The sequence below is a fragment of the Arachis duranensis genome, chromosome 3 (genome assembly GCF_000817695.3).
Source record: "Arachis duranensis cultivar V14167 chromosome 3, aradu.V14167.gnm2.J7QH, whole genome shotgun sequence".
NCBI lineage: Eukaryota > Viridiplantae > Streptophyta > Magnoliopsida > Fabales > Fabaceae > Arachis > Arachis duranensis.
Window position 1 is genome coordinate 13,908,535 of NC_029774.3, and position 7,239 is coordinate 13,915,773.

Here is a 7,239-nt window from a genome sequence, read left to right on the forward strand (position 1 = left end):
CGTGCACCATGTTTTTGGCGTCGTTGCCGGGGATTATTCGAGTTTGGACAATTGACGGTTCATCTTGTTGCTCAGATTAGGTAATTTTCTTTTTGTTTTGTTTTCAAAAAATTTTCAAAAAAAAATTTATCCCTATTTTCAAAAAAAAATATTTTGAAAATAAATCATTCTATGGCTTCAGAATTTTTAAGAATGGATTCTAGAGTTTCATGAAGCATGTTGAAGCCTGGCTGGCTGTAAAGCCATATCCAAATTCTTTTGAACTAAGGCTTCAACTAATCACCACAATGCATGTAATTCCATCCTAAAGCTGGCTGGCTATGAAGCCATGTCTAACCCTTGGATTGTAACTTAAGGCTAACATTGAAAGATTCCTGGAATCCTTATTAAAAATTTTGAATTTCTTGTTTTCTTTTTCCTATATGTTTTTCGAAAAATATAAAATAAAATACAAAAAAATCATAAAATAAAAAAAAAACCAAAAATATTTTTGTGTTTCTTGTTTGAGTCTTGTGTCATGTTTTAAGTTTGGTGTCAATTGCATATTCATATTGTTCTTGCAATTTTCGAAAATTCATGCATTCATAGTGTTCTTCATGATCTTCAAGTTGTTCTTGGTAAGTCTTCTTGTTTGATCTTGATGTTTTCTTGCTTTGTGTCTTTTATTATTTTTCATGTGCATCTTTGCATTCATATTGTCTAAGCATTAAAGATTTCTAAGTTTGGTGTCTTACATGTTTTCTTTGCATAAAAAATTTTCAAAAATATGTTCTTGATGTTCATCATGATCTTCAAAGTGTTCTTGGTGTTCATCTTGACATTCATAGTGTTCTTACATGCATTATGTGTTTTGATTCATAATTTTCATGTTGTGAGTCATTTTTTATATTTTTCTCTCTCATAATTAAAAATTCAAAAATAAAAAAATATATTTTCCTTTTTTCTCTCAAAATTTCGAAAATATGAGTTGACTTAATCAAAAATTTTTAAAATTAGTTGTTTCTTATAAGTCAAGTCAAATTTTCAAATTTTAAAAATCTTATCTTTTCAAAACTTTTTCAAAAATCAAATCTTTTTCATTTTTTTATTAATTTTCGAAATTTATTTTTTTAATTATTTTTCAAAAATATTTTTCTTAATTTTATCTTTATTTTCAAAAATTATGCTAACAATTAATCTGATTGATTCAAAAATTTGAAGTTTGTTACTTTCTTATTAAGAAAGGTTCAATCTTTAAATTCTAGAATCTTATCTTTTAGTTTCTTGTTAGTTAAGTAATTAATTTTAATTTTAAAAATTAAATCTTTTCCAACCATATCTTTTTAATCATATCTTTTTATCATATCTTTTTCAAATTTTATCTTTTTCAAAAATTTGATTTCAAAATATCTTCTTATCTTCTTATCTTTTCAAAATTAATTTTCAAATCTTTTTCAACTAACTATTTGACTTTTTGTTCGTTTCTTATCTTTTTCAAAACCACCTAACAACTTTTCTTTTTCTAATTTTCGAAAATACCTCCCTCTTTTTCAAAAATTCTCTTTAATTAATTAATTGTTTTAAATTTTAATTTTAATTTTATTTCTTATCTTAATTTTTGAAAATCATTAACTCCTTTTCAAAATTATTTTTGAAAACTTCTCTCTCTCATCTTATTCTATTTATTCATTCATTTACTAACACTTCTCTTCATCTCAAATCACTGCCCTTATCCTCACCCTTGTGTTTGGATTCTCCTTTCTTTATTCCCTTTCTTCTTCTACTAACAATAAGGAACCTCTTTACTGTGACATAGAGGATTCCTCTTCTTTTTCTGTTATCTTCTCTTTCATATGAGCAGGAACAAGGAAAAAGGCATTCTTGTTGAAACTGATCCAGAACCTGAAAGGACTCTGAAGAGAAAACTAAGAGAAGCTAAATTACAACAATACAGAGACAACCTTACTGAAATTTTCGAACAAGAAAAGGATATGGCAGCCGAACCCAACAACAATAATGTAAGAAGGATGCTTGGTGATTATACTGCACCTACGTCCAAATTTGATGGAAGAAGCATCTCAATTCCTGCCATTGGAGCAAACAATTTTGAGCTGAAACCTCAATTAGTTGCTCTAACAGAACTGCAAGTTTCATGGACTTCCATCAAAAGATCCCTACCAGTTCTTAACTGAGTTCTTGCAGATCTGTGAGACTATTAAGACTAATGGAGTAGATCCTGAAGTCTACAGCCTCATGCTTTTCCCTTTTGCTATAAGAGACAGAGCTAGAGCATGGTTCAACTCTCAACCTAAAGATAGCCTGGACTCTTGGGATAAGCTGGTCACGGCCTTCTTGGCTAACTTCTTTCCTCCTCAAAAGCTCAGCAAGCTTAGAGTAGATGTTCAGACCTTCAAACAAAAAGATGGTGAATCCCTCTATGAAGCTTGGGAAAGATACAAACAGATGACCAAAAGATGTCCTTCTGACATGTTTTCAGAATGGACCATGATAGATATATTCTATTATGGTCTATCTGAGTTCTCTAAGATGTCACTGGACCATTTTGCAGGTGGATCCATTCACCTAAAGAAAACGCCTGCAGAGGCTCAAGAACTTATTGACATAGTTGCAAATAACCAGTTCATGTACACTTCTGAGAGGAATTCCATGAATAATGTGACGCCTCAAAGGAATGGAGTTCTTGAAATTGACGCTCTGAAAGCCATATTGGCTCAGAACAAAATGTTGACTCAACAAGTCAACATGATTTCTCAAAGTCAGAATGGATGGCAAAATGCATCCAACAGTACTAAAGAGGTATCTTTTGAAGAAGAAGTTTATGATCCTGAGAACCCTGCAATAGCAGAGGTAAATTATATGGGTGAACCTTATGGAAACACCTATAATTCATCATGGAGAAATCATCCAAATTTCTCATGGAAGGATCAACAAAAGCCTCAACAAGGCATTAATAATGGTGGAAGAAATAGGCTCAGCAATATCAAGCCTTATCCATCATCTTCTCAGCAACAGACAGAGAATTATGACCAGAGTACCTCTAACTTAGCAAATTTAGTCTCTGATCTGTCTAAGGCCACTTTAAGTTTCATGGGTGAAATAAGGTCCTCCATCAGAAATCTGGAGGCACAAGTGGGCCAGCTGAGTAAGAAAATCACTAAAACTCCTCCTAGTATTCTCCCAAGCAATACTGAAGAAAATCCAAAAAGAGAGTGCAAGGCCATTGATATAATCAATATGGCCGAACCTAGAGAGGAAGGAGAGGACGTGAATCCCAATGAGGAAGACCTCATGGGACCTCTCTCAAGCAAGAAGGAGTTCCCTATTGAGGACCCACGGGAATCTGAGGCCCATATAGAGACCATAGAGATTCCATTAAACCTCCTTCTGCCATTCATGAGCTCTGAAAACTATTCTTCCTCTGAAGAGGATGAAGATGTAACTGGAGAGCAAGTTTCTCAATATATAGGAGCTATCATGAAACTGAATGCCAAGTTATTTGGTAATGAGACTTGAGAAGGTGAACCTCCCTTGCTCATTAGTGAACTAGATACCTGGGTTCAGCAAACTTTACCTCAAAAGAGACAAGATCCTGGCAAATTTCGTAATACCCTATACCATAGGCACCATGACCTTTGAGAAAGCTTTATGTGACCTAGGGTCAGGCATAAATCTTATGCCACTCTCTGTACTGGAGAAGCTGGGGATCATTGAGGTACAGCCTGCCTTATTCTCATTACAATTGACAGACAAGTCAGCAAGACAAGCTTATAGATTAGTAGAGGACGTGTTAGTGAAGGTTGAAGGCCTTTACATCCCTACTGATTTCATAATCTTAGACACTAGGAAGAAGGAGGATGAATGCATCATCCTTGGAAGACCTTTCCTAGCCACAGCAGAAGCTGTGATAGATGTTAACAGAGGAGAATTAGTCCTTCAATTGAATGGGGACTACCATGTGTTTAACACACACGGCTATCCTTCTGTAACAAGGGAGAGTAAGCATGCAGAGCTTCTCTCAGTACAGAGTCAAACAAAGCCCTCACAATCAAACTCTAAGTTTGGTGTTGAGAGGCCACAGCCAAACTCTAAGTTTAGTGTTGAATCCCCACATCCAAACTCTAAGTTTGGTGTTGGGAGTCTACAACATTGACCTGATCACCTGTGAGGCTCCATGAGAGCCCACTGTCAAGCTATTGACATTAAAGAAGCGCTTATTGGGAGGCAACCCAATTTTTTATTTATCTAATTTTATTTTATTTTACTGTTATTTTATGTTTTATTAGGTTCATGATCATGTGGAGTCACGAAAAAAAATACAAAAATTAAAAACAGAATCAAAAACAGTTAGAATCAAAAACAGCAGAAGAAAAATCACACCCTGGAGGAAGGACTTACTGGCGTTTAAACGCCAGTAAGGAGTATCTGGCTGGCGTTCAACGCCAGAATAGAGCATGGATCTGGCGTTGAACGCCAGAAACATGCTGCAGTTGGGTGTTGAATGCCCAGAACATGCATCCCCTCGGCGTTTAAACGCCAGAATTGCATGCAAAGGCATTGTACATGCCTAATTGGTGCAGGAATATAAATCCTTGACACCTCAAGATCTGTGGACCCCACAGGATCATCTCAGGATCTGTGGACCCCACAGGATCCCCACCTACCATATTCTCCCCTCTTCTCAACATTCATCCTCTCTTTCCAATAAACACTCTTCCCCAAACCCTTCACCAATCACCTCAATCTCTCTTTCCAATTACCCCCTTCACCATTCACATCCATCCACTCTTCCCCATAAATCCCACTTACCTTCGAAATTCAAAATTTATTTCCCACCCAAATCCACCCTAAATGGCCTAACCTACTCCCTCTCCCCTCACTATATAAACCCCTCTATTCTCCTTAATTTTCACACAACACAACTCCCTCTCCTATACCTTGGCCGATTACACCTTTCTCCACTCTCCTCCATATTTTCTCTTCTTCTTCTTCTTTTCTTTCTTCTCTTGCTCGAGGACGAGCAATATTCTAAGTTTGGTGTGGTAAAAGCATAAGCTTTTTTTTTTCATTACCATTGATGGCACCTAAGGCCGGAGAAACCTCTAGAAAAGGGAAAGGGAAGACAAAAGCTTCCACCTCCGAGTCATGGGAGATGGAGAGATTCATCTCCAAAGCCCATCAGGACCACTTCTATGATGTTGTGGCTAAGAAGAAGGTGATCCCTGAGGTCCCTTTCAAGCTCAAGAAAAATGAGTTTTCGGAGATCCGACATGAGATTCAAAGAAGAAGTTAGAAAGTTCTGACCAACCCCATTCAACAAGTCAGAATCTTGATGGTTCAAGAGTTCTATGCCAATGCATGGATCACTAGGAACCATGATCAAAGTATGAACCCGGATCCAAAGAACTATCTTAGATTTTAGTCCGGAAAATGTGAGGTTGGCATTCAACTTGCCCATGATGCAAGGAGATGCACACCCCTACACAAGAAGGGTCAACTTTGATCAAAGGTTGGACCAATTCCTTAGGGACATATGTGTTGAAGGATCTCAATGGAAAATAGACTCCAAAGGCAAGCTGGTTCAATTAAGAAGACTGGACCTCAAGCCTGTGGCTAGAGGATGGTTGGAGTTCATCCAACGCTCCATCATCCCCACTAGCAACCGATCTGAAGTTACTGTGGATCGGGCCATCATTATTCATAGCATCATGAATGGAGAGGAAGTAGAAGTTCATGAAGTCATCTCCCTTGAATTCTACAAAATAGCCGAAAGGCCCTCTACCTTGGCAAGGCTAGCTTTTTCTCATCTTATTTGCCATCTATGTTACTCAGCTGGAGTCATCATAGAAGGAGACATCCCCATTGAGGAGGATAAGCCCATCACTAAGAAAAGGATGGAGCAAACAAGAGAGCCCACTCATGGAATCCAAGAGACGCATGAGGAAGCTCATCACCAAGAAATCCCGGAGATGCCTCAAGGAATGCACTTTTCTCTCAACAACTATTGAGAACAACTCAACACTTCTCTTGAAGATTTGAGTTACAATATGGATCAATTAAGGGTGGAACATTAAGAACACTCCATCATTCTCCATGAAATTAGAGAAGATCAAAGAGCAATGAGGGAGGAGCAACAAAGGCAAGGAAGAGACATAGAAGAACTCAAGGACATCATTGGTTCTTCAAGAAGAAAGCGCCACCATCACTAAGGTGGACTCATTCATTGTTCTTATTTTTTCTGTTTTTTCGGTTTTTATGCTATATATGTGTTTATGTTTTATGTCTCTACCTCATGATCATTAGTATTAAGTCACTATGTCTTAAGGCTATGAATAAATTCCATAAATCTATCTGAAAAATCATGAAAATTGATTCTTGAAGCAAGAAAAATTAGCAAAAAAAAGTGGCAAAAAAATTAGAAAGAAAAAGAAAAGCAAGCAGAAAAAGCCAATAGCCCTTAAAACTAAAAGGCAAGGGTAAAAATGATCCAAGGCTTTGAGTATTAATGGATAGGAGGGCCCAAGGAAATAAAATCCAGGCCTAAGCGGTTAAATCAAGCTGTCCCTAACCATGTGCTTGTGGCATGCAGGTCCAAGTGAAAAGCTTGAGACTGAGTGGTTAAAGTCGTGATCCAAAGCAAAAAGAGTGTGCTTAAGAACCCTGGACACCTCTAATTGGGGACTTTAGCAAAGCTGAGTCACAATCTGAAAATGGTTCACCCAATTATGTGTCTGTGACATTTATGTGTCTGGTGGTAATACTGGAAAACAAAGTGCTTAGGGCCACGATCAAGACTCATAAAAGTAGCTGTGTTCAAGAATCAACATACTTAACTAGGAGAATCAATAACACTATCTGAAATTCTAAGTTCTTAGAGATGCCAATCATTCTAAACTTCAAAGGATAAAGTGAGATGCCAAAAGTGTTCAGAAGCAAAAAGCTACAAGTCCCGCTCATCTAATTAGAACTAATATTCATTGATATTTTGGGATTTATAGTATATTCTCTTATTTTTATCCTATTTGATTTTCAGTTGCTTGGGGACAAGCAACAATTTAAGTTTGGTGTTGTGATGAACGGATAATTTATAGGCTTTTTGGCATTGTTTTTAGGTAGTTTTTAGTAGGATCTAGCTACTTTTAGGGGTGTTTTCATTAGTTTTTATGCTAAATTCACATTTCTAGACATTACTATGAGTTTGTGTGTTTTTCTATGATTTCAGGTAATTTCTGGCTGAAATTG

General features: G+C 36.6%; 1 non-coding gene across 1 annotated transcript; it reads right to left on the reverse strand.

Moving 5' to 3' along the window:
• Window positions 1-2,364: 2,364 nt before the first annotated feature.
• On the reverse strand, window positions 2,365-2,468 carry LOC127746305 (small nucleolar RNA R71). Its single transcript, XR_008007925.1, has one exon. It is a non-coding gene; the product is annotated as a small nucleolar RNA R71 (small nucleolar RNA).
• Window positions 2,469-7,239: the final 4,771 nt, after the last annotated feature.